Source organism: Corvus hawaiiensis, chromosome 6 (genome assembly GCF_020740725.1).
Source record: "Corvus hawaiiensis isolate bCorHaw1 chromosome 6, bCorHaw1.pri.cur, whole genome shotgun sequence".
In the NCBI taxonomy this organism is placed as follows: domain Eukaryota; kingdom Metazoa; phylum Chordata; class Aves; order Passeriformes; family Corvidae; genus Corvus; species Corvus hawaiiensis.
The window spans coordinates 24067623-24089357 of NC_063218.1; the positions used below are offsets into that span (position 1 = coordinate 24067623).

Genomic DNA, 21735 nt, shown 5'->3' on the forward strand with positions numbered 1-21735 from the left:
TCACAAAGTACTTGTATTTATTTAAAAAAATTCACTTCTTTTTGAGTCATAAATTCCATTTGCTGTTTCCTATTAGTATTAAATCAAGTTGATTAAATTCATAGTGACTATTTGCACATATATCTTTTTAATTTTAACATCCACAACATAAAATCTTTAATGGTGCAATTTGAAATACCTGCAACATACATTGCTGTTGCTGTTTAAACAGATGGAAATGAGGATCCAGAGGGAAGGGAGAGGAAGAGAAGAAGGGATGGAGAGATGGACAGACGGATGTTGAAAAGGGGGTGAGCTGACTATCCCCATCAAATGTAATATTAAAGACTTGGGTGTTTATAAGGATACAGAATTTGGAGAAAGCTCCATCTCCTCAAAATCACCAGCATCTTCTTGGTGAGCAAAAAGAGAGTGCAGCCTGCCCAGCGTTGCAAACTCAATTCACCTCAGAACCCTTCCAGTGCCAGGAGCTGGGGCAGCCTCTGGAAGGTGGCCTTTGCTCAGAGCAGATGCTTGCGGGGCTAGCGGGGTGCAAACCCAAGAAGTGAGTGCCCCTCACCCCTCGGGGGCTCCGCACCCTGCCTCGGCTGTCACGGATCCTAGTTTAGGCTAATCGTAAACTTGGTAATAGAATAAAATGTCAGCAAAGTAGAAATCAATAAGTGTTAATGCTCCAGGACTTTCACTGCTGGGCTCCCCTCTCGGGCTCCCCCCTCCCGCACCATCCTGTCCCTTTGATTTCAGTCCCTTCTCTAATCCCCACCTCATCAGCTCCGGGAAGGGCTGATCTGCAGCAGAAAATCCCTCATTCGGGGCAAAATCAGCTTAATTTGCAGCAATTTGTAGCAGGTCTTTGCTGGGATTTGAGTCTCAAAATTATTCCGCGGGTGGGGGCCGCAGCCCCTTGCAATATGGGCAGAGATTTCCCCGCTCCTCTGTTTGCAGAGATTTGTCTGGGGAGTAATTACAGGCGGGGGCGCAGCCCGGCCCCCTCCGCCCGCGGGGCCTGGCACCGGGCGAGCGGCCGAACACGCAGCCGCCCGGATTAGCAGCATTAGCAGCCAGCGCCGAGCAACAATTAATCATTTGCTGGTAAATACAAGCGCGAGCCTCCCCCGGCTGGCAGGGAGGGAAGGGGAGAAGGGGGTGGCCGCCCTGGCCTGCAATAGAGCAATGAGCAAAGGAAAGGGAAGGGCTGGGGAGGGATGGAGGAGCCCGGGGACCTTGTGGCCTCGGGATGGGAGATCAGAGCAGGCAACTTTCCTTCCGCTAATGCCGCTAATTACAGGCGGCAGCTCCGCCGCCGGCCGCGGAGGGCTCGCAGGCACGGGGACCCCCGGTGGCCCGGGCCCGGGGCCGCCCCGCGCAGCCGGGCTCCCGCCGCCCCGGGCCAGCGCCTTCCCGCGGGGGCAGCCCCGGCCGAGCCGCACCAGCGCCGGGGGCCGCTGCGCACGGCGCGGTATGAAGTGCCCAAATCCACGGCTCCAATAATTCCAGGGGATGGGTGCTCAATGGGGAACGTCATTTGGAGTGTGACTTGGTTTGCGGGGGAGGGAAAAATAGAGCAGTGTGGAGGCCGCCGCTGTCACAGTGCGTTTGGGTGCCGGGCTAGCACTTCACTTGGCACCCCGTCACTTTCTTGGTAAAAAATTACCTTGAGGTGGAATCGGAATTACACGTGTTAAATGAATTAAAAGCTGACTAATTAGTGGTTCTGACAAATTCACTGGGGAATCACCCACTGCCTGAGAAATTTTGAAGATGTGCTGTCTAGAGATCAGTTCTTGGTCCATACCGTGCAATATCTTTGTGGTGACTCAGAAGAAAATATGGAATCAATGCTGGTAATGATTTCTAGTTGACATAAAAATTGGTGGAGTGATAAATAATGATGGGAGTAGGTCAGTTATACTGAGCAATCTGGATCACTTGGCAGGCTCTGCTCATTTGAACAATATGTGATTTTAATATAGCCAAATGCAAGACTGTGTATCTCAGAACAGAAAATGAAGGTCACACGCTGCTGTCATGGGAAGCAGTGGCTCTGAGGAGGATGGAGGAGATGTAACAGATAATAAAAACTAAGCATGGATTTTTGGTGTAATCTGCTCTATCAGAGCTATGCCATTTCTGGATCTATCGGCAAGAAAATACTACCTAGCAGGATGAGGATGGTCTTGGCAGCTCAAGACCATAACAGATTCATACTGTATCCACTTCTGGTATCTACATTTAAAAAAAACCCAAAACACCAAAGAACTGGAAATTACTCAGATAAGAGCTTCATGAACAACCCATGAGCTGGAAAACCTGTCATACAGTGAGAATTAAGAAGCTTGATCTATTCAGCTTCAGGAGGGAAAATCTAAAGGTGGCTCGGTCACCCTCTGAAAGCAGTTAGGAGAGACACTTTCAAAGGATGGAAGGTTCTTTAATTTGTTAGACAAAGGCATAACAGGATTTAGCACTAGAAGGTCAAGCTAACTAATTCATAATTAATTTAATTAAATATAAGTATTAATATAAGGCCTGAATTTTTCACAGTGAGGATAATTAGTAGACTAGGCAAGACATTTTTAAAACAGCTTCTTGTTGAAAAAAAACCTCTTTGGATGGAAGTATTTGGGCTTTTGACAGAAAAATATATAGTCGCTTACAGAAATCCCTAGAGCAATATATTTTGAAACAGTTTGTTTTACAAAATTGTTCTGAAATATATTTTCTTATGTTAATTTATGCATTTTCATTTTATATTATTCTACTACTATCACATTATAGCATGAAAAATTGTTTAAATCTATTTTCATTTTAATTTTCAAACTGTTAAGTACATTTGCTACATTGCACTGAGTAAATACTAAATTAATGGAAAATCCTTTTGTTATAACACAGCAGAGAATCTTCATGCTGCCAAGAGTGTGAAATATTTCATGTGCCATGAAGTTTCTGATGACCTTAATGATTTAAAAATATAAAATAGGAATCACTACCTCCATTGTCAATCACAGTGTCTGTATAGTGCAGGCATTGTTTGCTGTCAGCTGTTGCTGATGACCTGTAAGACTAGTTAAAAAAAAAGAATCAGTTGCAAGAACAGCATTTTAAGATTACAACGTTAATTCTCCATGGAGAGAAAATGCTTTAAAATACTAGAATTTCCCACAGTATGAGAGAATCTGACTTACAGCCATGTCTAATATTCCAGCATTAAAACTGTTTACCTGAGGAATGGTCTTTCCCACTGAGACCTTCTAAAATACATACTTCCCCACGGACAAACTTTGCAGTCTTGGCTCAGGTTAGGATTGGTGACTAATGAGTTGAGTCTGTCTACACTGAATGTGGCTTTTGGATCCAGGGTGCCCTCCAGATGCAAATTCCACTCACCTCAGTTGCTGCTCTCTGTGTTGCACGGGGGTCACAGGAGGCTCAATCGGGTGTCCTTGCAGATGAAACAGGATTGCAAGATGATGTGGTTCATGCCCCCACTCCCAACACTCTCCAGCTGCTGATGGATCCTCACTCCAGAGAAGAGCTAAGCCAAAGAAATTGCCCCAAACATCTACAGTAGAGGTGCCAAGTCTTCAGCACTTGTTTTTAGTGCCTCCCGGTGTGCCCTAATGAATTAATAACCTAACTGCAGGGCAGTCAGAGTCATGAAATGTCTAAAAAAAATCCATGGAGCCACCACTGAATGCAGTAATGGGAAATCAGGGTGAAGGGATGGAGGCAAAAGGTTCTCCTCTCTGGGAAACCCTAGTTGGATCTAAACAGATGACATTCCCAACCCAGGAGTTGGACTGTGGTGATCCTTGTGGGTCCCTTCCAACTCAGGGTACTCTATGAGTCTGGGGCTGTGTGGAGGCTCAGTGTAACCCATGGTAATCCCATGCCACCCTTGCTCCCACAGCAAGGAGGAAGACTGTGCTCTGGTGGCCAGGCATCTACCAGCAGGTGTCACTTACACCACTTTGGTTTGAACCACTGGAATCCATCATTCTTTTGCTTCCCCCTTGGTGAACCAAAGGACAGAGGAAGCAAAATGAGCCCAGGGTGCCCTTTGTTTCCTCGGAGACTGTATTAGTAGCTGTGATATCTCATGTGTATCCCAGCTTTGGGTTTCTTGCGATAGGTCCATTGTTTATGAACTCTCCTGGGCCTCTTTCTCATCTTGCATCCTTGCATATTTTCCAATATTCATCCCATTTTGTTGGAAGACTTGTCCTGTTCTGTTGCAAAATAGCCTCTGTTTAGCAACACGTCTCTGCCTTCATCTTTGTGTGGAGCTGAGGAGCCTACCTTCAGATCAGCACAGAGTCCTGAAAATGCCACAATCTCACTCCCCAAGCACTTTACAGTTGAACTTAGGTGACTTTAAAGAGCATTTTGACAGTCTGGAACGGGAGAAGCCTCTGTCAGTGCTGCTGGTTTTGTGTGGTACAGCACGGGCAAAGCTGACTCTCAGCCACCTGCCAGGGGCTTGGTTTGCCTTGCAGAGGTGGAGCCCAGGGAAATGAGCCATGCACGTTTGTTAGATGTGAACAGGTTAAAGAGATAAGGAAGCACTCTGAACTGAACTGTGGTGTTTACAGGCCCTGGAAAGCAAGCAGTGCTTGCTGCCCAGGGATGAGGCTGGGAAAAGCCAGCGGCACAGGGTGGTGCCACTGCCCCTCACAGGTGGCATGCAGGAGTATCAGCTGGAGAAGATCCTGCACATGGGGTGGTCTGGAGAAGTCACTTGGCTTTGGTGTGATAAAACCCACTGCCATCTGATTACTTTAGGACTGGGCTGCAGTGCTCCTGGTCCCTCTGCTCATGCCATGGCACTGCCCTTTGTTTGCAGACTCTTAACAAAACCCAGACTAAAAGATGAAACTAAACATTGCAATTTGTTCTTAGGTTGGTTGTAAATGCACATCCTTTTCCTGAAGATCTCCATAACAATCATCAAGAAAACCAACTTCAAACTAAGGCTGCTCCAGAGGATAATGACCACTAGAAAAGCAGATACCAAACCCCTGATGGAAATAGTGCAAAAAGAGGAAGAATAAAAAGGTAACGTGTGTTAAGGGTTTGATCATGCTTCCAGCTGACACATCCTCTAACATAAATCTAAACCTGGGAAAATTAACAGTAAAAAAGCATTTCAGTAACCCCTTTAGCTCTGAATCTCTGCAGCAGAAATACCAAAGCGCAAAATGTTTTCATGTGGGCTTCAGACATGGATTTATAAAACAGAACAAAACACTTTTTTCAAACCAGAAATCATTAATATACCTTCAGTAACGATGGCTTGTCTTGCATTAACCTAGGGGACAGATTTGCTACCTCTCCTCACATTATCATATTGAATAATACTCATAGAAGCCAATTTAACTACTTGTGAGTAAAATGTTACTCAGAAAAATAAGACTATCAAAGTCAAATCATATGTAAAAAGTCTTCAAAGTCTGCTGAATGCATCTTCTAGCCACAGAGCGATAACATTTTAATTATCAAAATATAAAAATGCTCACTGCAGAAGCCCAAGAGTACAAAGTTTTTTAATTAAGTCCATAAAAAATAAATACATTAGGTTGAAAATTGTAAAAGGCTTTCAATAATGTATTAAACTTCTTTCAGTTTTTTCTGCACTGAAATGGCTCCAGTTGGTGTTGTCAAACCTTTTGCACCAGCAGTGCTTTTTAATAAAAGCTGGAATTTTCATGTACTCTCACAATTCTTAGAGGTCTTTGTGAAAAGCACAAATATAGTGAGCTGCAAGGCAGCATCATAACATTTAGCAACAACACAGAAATTACAGTTAATGAACAATTTTAGTTGCAGTGACCTGTAAATGAGACATGTTACCTTAATTAGCTCTTGATCAGATTCCTTTGGAACTGGCAGTCCATTCTGGAGTGACCAACTAAACAGGGAGAAAATACTGTGTGCTTCCAGCACTTACACAAACTTGTTTACAAGAATAAACCTTCATAAATATTTTTGAAGGTCAGGATGGTGTTTCCACAGTAAAAACAAGAAGTTGACCCAAACAGCATGTTACTGGAATGATGAAATAAATCTTCACATTTTAATTTGTGCTAATGAAAAGGGTTGAATGATTGGGTATTCAAAACTACACATTTTGTAGTAATTAATTTCTACTGCTTTTGAAATGGTTGGGTTTTTTGATGCTAACATTCTCAAAACTTATTTTGGGAAACATTTGCTGGTTCTTGGTGAAGCTGTAGCATGAACTACATCCTTTATGTCTACAAATACCCTTCCATTTTAATGAACTAAAAGGTGCATTAAAGGGTAAAATAACTACCAGCTACCATCACAGTGTTATCAGTGAGCTCATCAAAATGGTCTGTGTAGTATTACATCATGTAGGTTTGCTCTCTGGGTCTTAGACATTCAGTCTCTCTGATTTCTGCTCCACCTTGGTAGAGCCAACCAACTGCAGATGGCTTAGTGCTTAGAAGAGGCAAAAAGGGCTGCTGTGAGCACTGCTCTTAAGGGTGATGTATGAAGGGAGAGCAGAGCTTTTAATTCAGAAAGACTGCATTCACATAGCAAGCCAAGACATTGGAGGTTTTAAATATCTGGTATCTTAGTACAGGGAGATGAGTCTATGACAGTGAATATGTCTGTTTTCAGCTTCATTTTTCTTGTAAGAGTGTGTCTGTAAGCAATATCCCTAATCATCACTATCCACGTCTGCAAGCCCCATGTTGAACTAGTGGGTAAATCTGACTTAGGTTGTTACTGGCTGATAGTTTCCAAATCATGTTATGAAATTACCTGAAATCAATTGTCCACTAACATCAACAAATTATCTTTTTTCTTGTTTTAATTTACAAGAGGAATAAAAATAAACTAATAATAGTTTTTAGTTATTCAGCTTCGTGGCATTGCAAATCACAGGGAGTGGTGGAGGTTTGCACCAGGAGTCCCAGCTGACATAGGTGGGTGGCAGCTAGGAGGGAGGGAGGGAGCTCTGTTAGAAAAGGTGGGGTATCCCCATGGAGCATTCAGGTAACAAGGTGCTGTATTTTTCTCTCCAGTTTTTTCTGCCTCCAAAACTAAGTTTGGCACTATCTCAGCCTGGCTCGGGGGTATTTTGGCTGTATGCTTGCGAGAGGAGAAAACAGCACTAAAAAAAACCCATGGCAAATTTCCTGGAAAAGTCTGGGTGCTCTTTTTCAGAAGAGACACCACAGGGGCTCAGGGACTTGCTGCTGGTTCTTCCTGGTGCAAGAGGAGGAGCAGAGCCTCTGTGCTGCATATGATTTTAAAACACCCAGGACAGTGTAGAAATTGCTCTGCACAACTTCAAAAGACAAGAGGGAAACCTTTAAAGAGCCTGCCTTAGGAACCTAGGGAAAAAGCAGTGATTTCAGAAATGTTTAACAGAAAAGTGAGAGCATAAAAACACCATCATTAACATGGCTTGAAAGGCAGGATGTTAATGCAGCTGAAAGCTATTGCTGGTTGGACCTGCCAGGACATCCCCAGCTACACGGGTGTATCAGCAGCCGGAGGGGCTTTGACTCTGTTGACGTAGGTAGTTATAATCAGGAGGAGAAAGTGGAGAGAAGGCACAGGAGGGATGGAGACCAAGAAACAAAAAAGGAAAAGGGGGGAGAGAGAGAGAGAGAGAGAGAAAGAGAGGAAAGAAAGGACAGAGGGAAAAGGAGAAAAAGAGAAAATGTGGGGGGAGAAGAAGAGAAATGGGAAGGAGAGCAAGCGAGACTGTATTTCTATAATTACTGTGGATTGGCTCGGATTAAGGGCAACTAGCTGTCTCTTGGTTTTTGCTTTTTATATAACAACTAATCTCCTTCTAATCAGTTATTATTAAATTATATTCCATTTTTAATTCATTCACAGATCATTGGTGGCACAATTCGGACATCTGGACAGTTAATTGAATAGAGATAATTTATGTAAATGAGGAACAGTTGTGTACAAAGGTGGGGGAGGGGAGATTTCAGCTCCCAAGGCCGGTGACCTAATGAGGAGTCTCCAAAAGCTGCCCTTGCTCCCTGGGAGGACTCAGGTGTGAGGGAGGATGCTAGGAATATTTGGGTATTGTGTGTTGGATATTAACACACATACAAGAGGCCATCAAGCCTGACCTGTCTCACTTTACCTGAGGGACCAACCTGTATTGAACATCATTTCTCCGAAGGCTGAAAACAGTGGCCAAATCAGCACCCGAAGGTGCCCTTTGCCTCCCAGGGAAAGGTTGTTTCCAACCCACATCTTTTCATGATTTACAGTGGGATACCCCAGAGCTGCACTGACCTGACCATAGGGTGAGTGCAGCAGTAAAGGAGCTACTCCAACTCAGAACATCAGCTAGCTGCCAAGCCTAGTACTTGTGCAGGCCTGATTGGAGCCCTGGAGGCTACTCAAAAATGCCTCTCTGGTCTTTGACAGACGTAGTCCAGTCTTTCATTGCTTGTCCCAAACTCTGAGTTTTGGAATCAGGAAAAACTTATGTAGGTAAACTTCAAAGAGAGGTTCCATGATCAAAGGCAGTAGCCAAGTACCAGAGAGGAACTGGACTAAAGCATTGTGGTAGCAACAATATGAAAGAACAGCCCCAAGATTCTGGCTTATTGTCATCTATATGGGAACTGTCAGAATGAGCAAATGGAGAAATGGAGTCAAATACTGTCCAGAGAGAACACAATGTGGCAGTGGGATACATCAGATCCAGCATGAATACCTACAGGGTAGGGAGTCTACTTTGGGCATGTTCCCATTGTAGCCAGAGGACTCTGATCAATAGGATCAGTAGAGCCTATGACATGGTTTACCGTAACTTGATACAGGTAAAATAAACTGGATTAGGAGAATTGCATCTCCATTGACTTTGTTGATGAGATACTGACTACAAAAGTAGCCCAGGACTAGCTCAGCTGTGGGCATCTAAAGTTAAGTAAGATGGATCCCACTATAAGGGAGGAGAGGCATTACTCTGCTTTTGCATTAATGGAACAGCACAACTGCATATTCCTCTGCCTCAGAACAAGGGAATATTAAAATGAAGTTCTTGTTCTGGGTTGTGGCTATATTACTTTTCTACTACATTTGGATGCCACAGACCTAGGTGCTGAAGAAAGAAACATGATAGATAAATTTATCTTCCAAAGGGGGAAAGAATGCTAAACTCAATTGCTATAGCAAAAATCTAATTTCCATCACTTTATCATAACAGGAGGAATTTGCTGTGCATACTGAATTGTCTTAGTATCATGGAACTGTTGGAGGAAGGGAACACCACAGATGCATTCAGTGTGTGGGAAGACTACTCACAAGATTTGTTTGTCAAAATAAATTCAGGTCGAATTGCCAAGAATACAATGCAAATGAAATTAAACTGGTTCAAGTGACCTTCTTGCCCAGTGTCAGAAATACACTGGGCTTTGTTCAGCTCTGCAGGGGGTTTTTTGTTGATTAAAAAATTCCCTTTTCAGGTCTGTTCTTGAGGCTCTAATTAGCAAAATGTGAAACTGCCACTGGAAGAATTATTGTGAATTTTCAGATAGGAGTTATCAGTGATAATGAGAATGCAGCCATATGACTGACTGCAACCATAAGGTTGGGACAAAAGTTTCCAGCAAGGAGGATTTAAATCGGTCCTTCTTCAAGTCGTCATAAAAAATGAAGAAAGCTGATCGAGGTGTCTATTAATGCCATTTGCAGGATACTGATTTGGGAGAATTTCTGCCCATCAGTGGAAGAGAACCAGAGAGCTGGAGCATGGAGAACATAGGTGGGAGTCAACTCAGCAAACTGTTATAAGGGAAAAATCCCAGAGCCAAAAAATGTGCCTCAGAGACAGACAGTAGGACAGTGAGAACAGCTGAGCATAATAGTTTGGTATGATCACAATGTATATTTGCAATATGACAAAGTTCTAAAAAGGATTGAGACAGCTCCACGTTCAGAAACACGACATTGTGGAGCAGCCTGTTAACGTCGTATTTCTCCAATGTTAAAACTCAAATTTTCTGAGTGGTTTTGCACTTTTGTTTTTTGAGGAAATACTGATAAATGGAACAGAGTGTAGAAAAGAGGAAAGAAAATGCCTGGGAACTTGTGCTTTTGGTCTGTGAGCCATGCAGAGATGTGTCTGACTTAAGTGATAACTGAAGAAAGAGGAGTAGTAATCCTTCAGCTACCAGAAAGGCGCAAAATCTGATGAAGAAGACTAAGACTTGGGCTAGCACCAGGAAGAGGAGTACTAGTCACTAAGTGAAAGGCAGATCACAGATCACCTATACACAGGATAAAGGTGAGTATTGAGAGGGGATGGATGACTTTAAACTGTAGACATTTCCCCAGAGTAACTGGTAGGACTGTAGGAGCCCTTTCATGGGGAACATTTAATAGATTAGACGTTTTCACTCTCAGACATTTGCCCTCTTGCTGGTGGTAGCCACCACGGCCAGACACAGGAGCTGTGCAATGCTGCTGACTCCTTGCATCCTGCCTGCTTGGCTCATATAAATCCCAGTGAAGGCAGGAAACTCCTATGTAACGTACCATGTCCCATCTCAACCTCTGTGACATTTTTTCCTGCAATCTTCTGCATGTTCTGTGTCTTTTCTGATGTTGCCTTCCCTTAAGTATATTGGGGGCTGCTAAATGTCTTAGGGTTTCAAACCAGTTTTCCTTATGACCATTAAACTAGTTTGGTAACTGGTGATACAGTCTGTTAAGAAGAGACTATTGCATTTTCTTGTTTGTTTTAATCATATTTTATAATATTAAGCCCTCTTTTCTGTTATGGTAGAAAAGCTTCATAAGAAAGGGAGCACTGCTGTGTGTCCTAAACTTATCCAGTCTGGGGTAGTGTATTTCCTTTGCAAACTTATTCAGTAGCCAAACCTCATTGACATTTATCTCCATTTCATCTCCAGTTTCCCTCACTTCATCATAGACTTAGTCAACTGTATTTTCCCAATGGAGCAGGTGGGCTGTGATGAAAATGCAGACTCAGACATAATTGACTCTGAGAGAGCTTTGAAGACCAGACCTAATATCCTGGCTTGGCAGACAATGCAACATGAGAATCAGCACGATGTCTAGAACACAATGGCGAGCTGCTCGTAGTGACTCAAAAGATGGATCCTGAGAATGTGTCCACCTTTAATCCCAGATATAGTGGATATAAGTCCAAGGCCCATCTGGCCAAGGGACCATTATCCTCTCATGGTCTGTCCCTGATCTCAAATAAAAGGGTTTGTGCTCCTCAGACAGACAAGGGTGTGGGGAGCATGAAGTGTGATACAAGTGTACGATACAAGCATCCTGGTTTGTATCAGAAATAGTGTGTCCAGCAGGACCAGGGCAGTGATCGTCTCCTGGTCGTGGCACTGGTGAGGCCACACCTTGAATCTTGTATTCAGTTCTGGGCCCCTCACTACAAGAAAGACATTGAAGGGCTGGAGCATGTCCAGAGGAGGGTGGTAGAGCTCATGAAGGGTCTGGAGCACAAGTCTTGTGAGGAGCACCTGAGGGAACTGGGGGTGTTTAGCCTGGGGAAAAAGCGACTCGGGAGGGAACTTACTCCTCTACAACTACCTGAAAGGAGGTTGTAGCCAGGTGATGTTCAGTCTCTTCTCCGAAGTAACAAGGGGAAATGGCCTCAGGTTGTGCCAGGGAAGGTTTAGATTGGATATTAGTAAAAATTTCTTCATGGAAAGGGTTGTCAAGCATTGGAACAGGGTGCCCAGGGAAGGGGTTGAGTATACCCCTGGAGGTATTTATAAGACATGTAGATGTGGGTTTTAGGGGCATGGTTTAGTTCTGGGTAAATGGTTGGACTCAATGTTATTAAAGGTCTTTTCCAACATAAATGGTCCTATATTTCTATTCTGTTATTAAGAATGCATGGGGTCAAGGAAAGAAGGTGATGAAGTACAATAATACAGACTGAAAATAGCTGGGAATAGAGAGAAAGGGTAAAGGAAAAAATTTCCAGCCTTTACTTGAAATTCCATTACTTGTGGTAGATACTCATGCCAACCTCATACATTTACAGCCTCCCCAGATTTTCCCAAGGAAATGTTGCAGAAATAGATATTTCTATTAGAGTATATAGACAGTTTATTGTAAGTCTTCAAGGCATCACTTGATTTAGCTTTCCTAGCAGGGAGGAGCGGTCCCAGCAGTCAGGTTGGTTTTCTGGTGGTGATAGGGAAGCAGATGCTCACACCACTCCTTTAACTCTCACAGCAATGCTCAGTCAGTCATGGGCTCACATGGCAGTGATCTGGGTGGCACACCCCTGCCCTTTTCCTTCAGCCAGACCCCAGAAGATGGTAAGGGCCAATACTTTGTCCATGTCCAGAGTTCGGTCAACTCTTGGGTTTCCATCATTTTTCAGGTCTCCATCCTGTCATCATTCCTGGTTAGTAAGAATACAGTGGGGTGTGAGCGAGGAGAGCAGTGATGTGTTCTGTGAACCAGTGTCACTTCCTTATGTCTCATCTCTCTCTGCGTACTTGCATCTCAAACACCGCTGAAGGTTAGATTGTGGATGTCAGAAATGAGGAGATGGATTGTTAGAAAATTAGGACTAGTGGGAACCCAGAGAAGCTGTCTCTTCCTCCGTTCTGCCCTGTGTCATGACCAGTTATACCCATCTCATTCTTGACAGAGGGACAAGCATCTAAGCAATCTCTTCCAGTATCTCCCTTGCAGTCTGTTTTGCTCCCCCTGCTCATTTTTCTTAATTTTATTCCTGATGTCTAACAGATCTTTCTTACTACAACTTCCTATGCCATGGGCACAGAGGGCAGCTTTTTTTCTTCTTCCTATACAACTTTCTTGCCTGGGGATTTTCTTTTATCGTCTCCCTGTCTTCCCTCTTCAAGTTACACAGCACCACTTCTTCCAGGTTTTCCTTGCAGGACATGTGTCAGATCTGTGATCATTAGTGTCCTTCATTAGGCACTCTGCAATGAGTCTACTTAGAAGGGCAATTCCAAAACTGGGCTCAATACAACTAAAGTCTCACCCATGCTGAATACAAGGAAAGGTAATTTCCAGACGTCTCGACAGCTGTAGTCTTATCCATTCCTTACAGTAGGAGGTTTGATTTATTTGCAACACTATACTATTTTTGACAGTGCTTGTAATCCCTTCTAACCCCTACTGCTTTTTTGGAAGAATTGCTGCATAACAAGTTGTTTTCCAACCCCTATTTATGCATTTCATTCTTTCTGCATCACTGAGATTCTTTGCATGGTTTCTTACTGATTTGCAGCTACATTTTTTCAACCACTTTCCGAAATTGCCAAGATGATTTTGAATGCTAAGTCTGTCCTTCAGTGTACTTAAAGAGCCTTCCAGGTCTGTGTCTTCCTGATGTCCCCACTCCCTCTTTTGTCATCCATGTTGTTAGTTTAATCAGTGAGCAGAACGAGACCCAGAACAGATCTTCATGGAGCTATTCTCAATACATCCTTTATTTTGATAGTAAACCACTGAGGACTATTTGCTGAGCACAGTTTTTCAACTAGTTTTTCATCTATCTAACGTTAGTTTCTGCTAATTTATTTTTCCCTAGTTTACTCATAAGGATAGCTTTTGAAATGGAGCCTAAACAACTTATGGAAGTAAAGATACTCAATGTCTTCTGTTCCTTCTTTATCTACAAGACCTGTTGCCTTGCTACAGCAAGAAATTAGATTGACTAGAAGGGACTGATCCTTGACAAATTTACACTGAAAACAATTGACTGTCTCATTTTAGCCTTTGATATTTAGAGATAACTAGGTGATTTATTCCAGAATTTTAATGGGAAAGGGAATTAAGCTGATTGGTCTATAATTACACATCACCCTTTCCTTCACTTTTGTAAGAGCAATGCCTGTGATTTTCCTGTACTCCAACACATCTCTACAGGTTCTGGAAGACAGCCACTACTGACTCTGCTGTAGCCAGATTTCTAAGCACCTTCAATGAAGCTCGTTATGCCAAATAAATCTGAATGCATCTAACTCAATAACATTACCTCTCCCATACACTTTTTTTATTCTATGCCAAGATTTTACTTCTTTATCACTGTTATTAGTTTCTCTAATATTATCCTCCGTCAATAATTTTCACTCCCTGTTGAGCAGAGATCCAATATTTTGCTTAGTCTTCCTCTTGCTACTAATGAATTTACAGAATGATTTCTTGTTCCCTTTGATTATCCTGCTACTTACAAACTTATTTTATGCTTGGCCTTTTTGATTATATTCCTGCTTGCCTCTGCTGTTCTTTGTACTCACCTTTTGTGCACCAAGCTTCTCACCTTCTGCACCTTTCCTTCAAAGGTGTGAGGTCAATGGCAAATTTGTGAATTAACCAGGTTGTTTTAAACTTTTTTTTCCCTATTTTACAGTAAGACTGCCCCTCCTGGAGCAGAAGAGGATGAGGGGCTCAGAGAAATAAGGCTGGTGTATCACGCCTTTGCTGCAGTTGAAGAAGAAGGTTAAGGGGCAGGTTGTAGGTTGACAATTGGATTAGGAGATGCGGGAGGCAGGGAAATGCAGGAGAGCCCTTTTCCCCACAGCTGTGTTTGTTGCAAAAGCAATTATTTTTAGCATTATTAAAGACCATAACCACGGCTCTAATGACATTTGTGTGGAGGCAGTGAGGCTGCATCCTTGAATTCTACAGTTAGGTGTTAGCCTGCTTCTCCAGCCTGGTGGTTGATCTGATCCTCAGCTCACTAACAGTGAGGGCAGGTTGAAGAGGGGTGGGAGACCACAATGCTGTGCTGTAAGGAGGCCCTGCACTGCAAGGTACCCAGGGACAATGTCAGGGCCCTGGTGTGCCCCCACAGTGAGGCCCTGTCATCTCTCACTATGTCACCACCAAGCCCCCATGTACAACACCAAACCTTCCTCCAGCATCCCACTTCAACAAAGCCAGAGGCTGAGTGCATGGGTAGAGGGCTTGGGGAATGCCAGGGTGAGGTCCTCCTCAACGCCCTGTTCCATTACCTTGCCAATCACCCATGCCCATGGTCTTCTCCAGAATCCCAGTGTCAGGGTCCTCGCCCCTTTAGACTCCCCATTTTGCCTTGACAACAGGTGCTCCTCCTCCTGCTGCTGCCCTGGGATCTATGCAGACAGCTCCCTTCCCTGTGCTCCTCATTAACACCCCTCCTAACCGGCAGGAACAGACACCACCAGCAGCTCCTTTCCCCTCCAATCCCCTCCCCTTCCCTTCCATAATCTATCTAAATATTAAAATGAGTTTGTCCCTGATTTACATGCGTAAGAAGGGATGTAATAATGAGGACGTAGATTAGAAGATTTAGCACAATCGTTTGTGTAGATTGTGTCCCATCAAAGGGCAGCTCTGACAAGCCGAGATTAAGGAGCAAACAGCTGCCGCTGGAATTCAGTCCATTTGTTTGTTTGCTGTTTTCTCTCTTGACTCCAGCAAACAGTCTCATTAACATGCAAGTGATTTTGCCCTTAAGCCTTTTCCTGTTTATTATTGGGGGAGTTGCTGACAAGGGCTTTGTAGAGTCCCTGGCCCAGTTCTGAGAGATCGACATGCAAATCGAGATTAAAATGGGAAGTAATTAAAAACAAAGAAGGGGCCATGACACCTTGGTCCCCTCTTTCCTTTGAGGGATCTTAAAAGTTAAGGCACTGGGAGAAGGTGTGGTGTGAGGAGAAATGGAGCACTGTCCACCAAGCCTGTGTGGCCCTGGCAGGCCCCTCTTGGTTGTGATGTTGAGCTCTCCCTTTCTCCTGCTCTTCTCCACTCCCTCTGCTTCCCCCTCCTCAAAATGTCTGTCTACTAAACTCATTTGCAGCCTTTGCTTCAATGGCCTCATTTGGCAGCACCTTCCATATGGTCCCTGCTTGCTGCCCACCACAGCCTCGGCACACTGGGCAGCACGTCCTGCACCCACTGCTGCCTTCATGTGCACAGCCGCTGGCCCAGGGCCGTCTGTGCCCTCTGTTCCCTTAGCAGTGGTGTCCCCATCCAGCATTGTGACCCTACCAACAGACCTGGCAGATTTTTCAGCACCCACAGTGGGTGAGGGACTGAGACACACAGGGATTGTGTAGCAGCCATGCTCACAGGCACTGACAGTGATGCATAGGGTTTCCTGAATACATACAAGGGTCTCCCAAAGCCACCTGAGTTGCAAAGGGTAGCTCAGGTCACTGGAGCAACACGGGGAACAAACCAGCACAGTGTGTCTTTCAGTAGCACCCAGACTCAGCTGGTGAACGCTGCTGGTTTGAGCGCAGGGGCGGTGACAGTGTGCTCATCCGCTGGCTCCCCAAGTCAGTGCACCCTGTCTACAGCTGTCTAGGATGACAACCGTGAGGAACAGCACAAAGGATTTCTTGGGAGAGAGAGAGAGACTGTCACATAAATCTCCTGCAAAGCAAGCTGCCCTTTTTCTTCATTTATCAGAACTCTTGCTCTCTCCCTTGCAAGACAAATAAAAACATAGTGAAGCCTAGAAACTTGCTCTGGGAAGCAGCCATAGTTACTCAGTGTGTGTCTACACAGACATGCAGGGACAGATGTGGCTTGCTCTGCCTGGCAGCTGACTCATGGAGCTGTGCCAGAGCATCTCCACACACAGCCTCTTGTCTTGGTCACTCTCAAGGCTCCTGGCTTGGGCACAGCTGCTCCTGGGCCCAGGGTGATTCCCACCCAGGTACATCGTATGCTTGCACCTTGTTAAGCAGACTTGCATGTGCTCATGCACACATACCCTCAGTGCCAGGATGAGGCTGTTCACCAGGTGCGACATTGAACAGTTCTGAAATTTGTGACTTTCCTTAATGGTTTTATTAAATCCTGATGTTGACAGGCTGCTGTGCACCTTTCCATGGGGCCCAGGGCAAGCAGGAGCTTGGAGGAAAGGCAGCCTGCTCTAGGCTAGCCCAAAACTCTTGGTCCTAGGGACTGGCTGTTGTTTTCAGTGGTTACCCAGCTCTTACTGAAGTCAATTTCATGCATGGCTGGGGAGAGACTGCAACACTACAGATACGTGACTGCAGATTGCATTGTAATGAACACATGTAGGAGAATCACAACATTTAAAACACTTATGCACGTTGTAAGTACTTTCTAACCCGAGTCCTTTATTTTTATAATCATGGAGTAGAGCTGCACAGAGGGATTGGTCAGGAAGATCTCACTCTCCACCTTGCTCCACTTAACTGTTAGAGAAGCTCATGGCTTTTGTAGAAATAACTGTTTAGAGCTGCAGTGCTTTCCCCTCAAACTACTTCTGCTGCTTGCCATGGCAGTGCAGTAAGGAACAACCAAACCAGAACATGGCCAGCCTCAATGTTACGGCATTGCACAAAGTAAATGAGATGGTGGCCATGATCCTTGCAAACAGTACAGACAGAATGACAGGCGAGTGATTGTGAATTCCCTGCTGTTGTTTCCAACTCATTGGCCAAAATAATTAATGAAATAGTTATAGCTTTTGCTTTTTCAAACTCAGAGAATGGCACAGCTTCACTGCTTACCCAGCTTTTTTTGAGTGTTTGTTATGACAGTGCCAAGGGGGAGAAGAGCATTTTCCCGGCTAGGGCACTACCTGCACAACAGCATAGTCTGAAACAGCTGGAGTGCCAGTCAAGTTCAACCAATGTCAGACACAGGAACAGATACATTTTTCCATCTTGAACTTGAATGGCTGCTGGATTCCTCTGATCTGACCCTGCCCCCCTCCTCTTTCTCTCCAAGAGGTACCTCTGTAGCCAGCAGCTGGGCTCCAGGTGTGCTCCCATAAGATGTGACCATGTGCAGTCCCAGGCAGGGCCCTGGCTTCCCTAGCGAGGCAGCACTCAGCTGTACAGTCCCTTGCATGCTCATTCATCATGCAGTCCCTTCGGCAGGGAAGTCTCCAGGCAGCAGAAGCAGCACCCCAGCCCCTCTCAGCACCATTTCTTTACCTGTAACAACTCAGCCCTTGTTGCAATTGATTTTCAGTGGATCATTGAAAGTTGCTCCATCAGTCTGATCCCAACAGATTTCTATTGCCTGTTTCGCTCTTGTTTTGGTCTTTGTCTTTAATTTCCACAGAGTTTTGGTTTATAATGGGATAAAGGTTCTGTGGCTTGGGCACTTAAACTCGTAAGTCCCTGGGCCATTTTTGCCCAAACACAGCACAGTCAAAGCAACCACTGCTTCCCTGACTAGAGCTCAGATCTGGAGGACTTCACACTCCCCATCCAAAAGAGTTATGAGTGATTAAGAAGGCCGCTAATAATAGAAATGGTTAGTCAGCCTTGATGTGAGTCATCTGAGTGCTCCAGCTCTAAATGGGAATGAGCAGGTGAAATCAGTGTGCATATGCAACATGCCCACAAATAAACAGGGAACTGCTGGAGAGTGCTGTTTGCCTGCAGCTCATGTGTACTAGTTTGAAAACAAACCAGTGGGAGGCACTGAGTCAGAATAACAATTTAATCGGGAAATTTAAAAAAAAAGGCAGAAAACACTGGTTCAAACTGACAGAGTCAGGATACAACCTGACACCCTGCTAGTCAGGGTGTGGTAGCAGTCTGATAAGATGGTGGCTGCAATCCTCCTGAGGTGGTGGATGTGGTTCTGTCAAAGCGGTGGTCCTGTAGAGGGGTCTGCTCTTCCTTGGAAGGCTCAGTGATGGCTATGTAGCTCCTGTCCTCTGGGAATCCAGTGGAAAGGTTGCCTGTGGTGTTCGGAATCTCAGATTATATCCAGGATGGGATGCTTGGTTCCTCCTTCTGGGTGGAGCATCTCACAATGGGAGGATGAGTCATGAGGCCAGGTGTTGATGGGCTCATTAACAGAAGATAGTCCCGAGGGAGGAGGCAAGGAAACACTGCCCCACCTGGTTTCAACAGCTCATGAGGATGGTAATAGAATGCACTGCAACCCCGTGACACCATCATACAGTGCATTCCTCCCAGCCTGGTCCTCATGAATCTGCTGATGGACCCCAAGGAGTGGGATCAGTGCTTCAGCCAAAGGAAGACACGTGATGGAGAAAAGGGTCTGGAAAAAAGACACTCATAAATGAGGGAAGTGATGATACTGGAGTGGTTCCTGATTCCCAAAAAACAGAGGTTTTTCCCCCAGAAAGGTCTACTGAGATGGCAGGTACAGGAGAAGCTCCGGAAAATGGTGGCTTTGGCAAGGGGACAGAGGGGACACTGAGTCCCCCAGCATCTCATGGCTCTTGCATTATGTGTGCAGAGGGGTCCCTGCCCAAGCCTCCTGCTGTGACAACAAGCGCTTGACTGAGAACAGGGCAGGCAGGAAAAAAAAAGGGCCTCGTGGGCCCAGCTGCAGCGTGTGCCACCATGTGAGCTGGGAAGGTGGGGGAGTCTCTAATCCCTCAGGGTCAGGCCAGCTGCCAGGATCCAGCTCGTACCCCAGCATGGCAACTCCACAGCCTCTCTCACACCAGCCCATGACACCCTTTGCAGGGCAGGGGCTGCCTTCAGCCTCTCTTCAACAGCTCATGAGGATGGTAATAGAATACACTGCAACCCAGGACAGTTGGAGCTTGTGCTCCAAATAGCTGCAGGCACAGAAATGCCCAGTTTTACGTACGCCTTCTTTTGGGAGGTCCAGGAAGCTATTGTGACCTGCATAGACACTTAGCAGGGTCCAGGGGGAAGGTTGCATCGCCCAACTTGTCCCTCTAATTGCTGATGATTTGATGCACCAACTTTGCCAGACCTGTGCTGAGCTGTTGTTTTTCCTCTCTGTCAGGAAAAAGAAGTATAAAATTATACTTTTGGACATAACGGGGATTTTTAATCAAAGCCACTCCAATGCAGGGAGTTTCTCTCTTCAGAGCCAAGATATTCAACTTGCCCTCCACTGCATCCTTCTTTTGACTATGATTATTGCTATTATGTCATAAATTGACGTCTTGTGTTCCTGTTTGTTATCTGGGGATTCTGCTCTAATCTTGACAATCGCTAATGCAGTGTAAATCCAGCACGCTGGGTGATAATCTGGCTACGTAAAAAAAAAAAAAAAAAAAAAAAGGACTTTCTAGGCATAATCAAAACCTTTCACTTTAATATTGAGCACAATACTTTTACTATGAAATTGCATTTCCCCCAGCTCTTCTCTGCAGCTCAGAAGGATACCATGCTCTGTTTGCCTTTAGATAAAGAGGGTGCTCACTGGGATTTAGTGGGCAGGGTGCAGGATCCAGCCCCCGGCACAGTGAAGAGCAGTTCAGGTCCTCCGCTCCAGTGACATCCAAGAGTTGGCAGGAGCCCTGCTCCTTCCCTGGCCTCGGCAGGGAATGTCTCCCCTTCGCCAAACAGAGCTCTGGAGGATGGATGGGGACTTACTTGGACTGTGTAAATTCCATGCAAAAATTAATTCAGTAGGACTCATTTTTATAGGTAGTAATTAGTGCCTGTTGAAACCCTGTTTTCCACCCAGATATGTCTTCACGCCGTTAAGTTGGTGTGCTCAGAACTGAGGAAGGCCTGGGTCAGGGAACGGGGCATGTGTTTCAGTCCCTTTCTCAGAGAGACATGAGAAGGGTCCGAGTGCAGAAAGCACGGCAAGCCAGGGAGAGAAAATGCGGAGGGCGAGATGGTGCATTAAGGCTTGGTGGTGCGGATATTTTGGAAGAAGAAACGCCCCCCCTAAGCCCAGGCCATGGCTTTTTGCAGGCCCGGGTCCCCAGGCAGCACCAGGGCCGCCCCACGCCGGCAGGGCGGGAGCGCCGCCGCCCCTCGGCCCGGCGGGGCCCCGTCCGCGCTGCCCCATCACGGCAGGCCGGGGCCGGGGCCGGGGCCGGGGCCGGGGCCGGGGCGCCTGCGAACGGGGCGGGCGCCCGGGTGTCGGTGGCGCGGCGTCCGGGAATGCGCTGCTGATCCTAAACAAGTTTGCCAGCCATGCTTTTCTCATGGCTCCCGCACAATGGCCCGTTTTCTGCCCACCTGCCGATTATGCTTAATTAGGCGAGGAGTTGATTAATTTGAGGTAATTGACAGCTAATTACAGGCCTGAGGGCTCATTAACTTGACGTCCTGTCTGAGGGAATCAGCTGGAGGGGGTCAGGTGATGTGCAGCCCCCCTCTGGTGCGCACTTGCCGCCCACTCACCTGGGCAGCCCAGGGTGGGGACAAGTGAGGCTGCCCTGTGGGAGATGGGATGCTGGGGGCCATGGCCACAGAGTTTCGGGAGGACAGACACCCCCAGAGGGGTTGCAGCATGAGGGATGCTGCAGGGCCGGAGGGTTCGCCGTGGTGATAAAGCAGGAGGAGAGGAGTTTGGAGGTTGGTGATGGGCTGGGGGCTTGAAGACAAGAAGTCAAGCATGCAGGTAGGAGGGGGGAGGGATGTGCGTGGGATGAAGGCTCCCAAGGCTGCAGCTCCCTGTGGGCTGGACCAGCAGCCCCCCACCAGGCCCATGGCCCCAGCAGGGTGTCTGGGTTGATAGAGGGATGCCACAGGTCCATCACTTCAACAGGAGTCCAGAGCAGCTGCCGGCAGGCTGCAAGCACTCACACTTGCTGTACTGCAAGGCATCATTAGTCACTTCATGTTTAGATCAGACAATACAACTACTGATTGAAAAAAGAGAATCTTTTTTCAATAAGACTTTTCTCAGTTGCTCTTTACTGCATGCAAACCACAGGACAGCAGGAGAGTTGTTTACCTAACATCTTATTGATCTCCCTCAGTGGAGAATTCAGGCATGTCCTCTGGATTTACAAATGTA

The 21735-nt window shown here is 45.7% G+C and overlaps 1 long non-coding RNA gene across 5 annotated transcripts in view; it reads left to right on the plus strand.

Moving 5' to 3' along the window:
* The first annotated feature begins 989 nt into the window (after positions 1 to 989).
* LOC125327028 overlaps positions 990 to 21735 on the plus strand; it is a 54615-nt gene continuing 33869 nt past the window's right edge. For 3 of the 5 annotated variants that reach the window (XR_007204116.1, XR_007204115.1, XR_007204113.1), the window contains exons 1-3: positions 990 to 1092; positions 4900 to 5055; positions 10041 to 10294. This is a non-coding gene — a long non-coding RNA (uncharacterized LOC125327028). The remainder of the gene's footprint in view (positions 1093 to 4899; positions 5056 to 10040; positions 10295 to 21735) is intronic. The other 2 variants (XR_007204117.1, XR_007204114.1) reach the window with 1 other exon arrangement.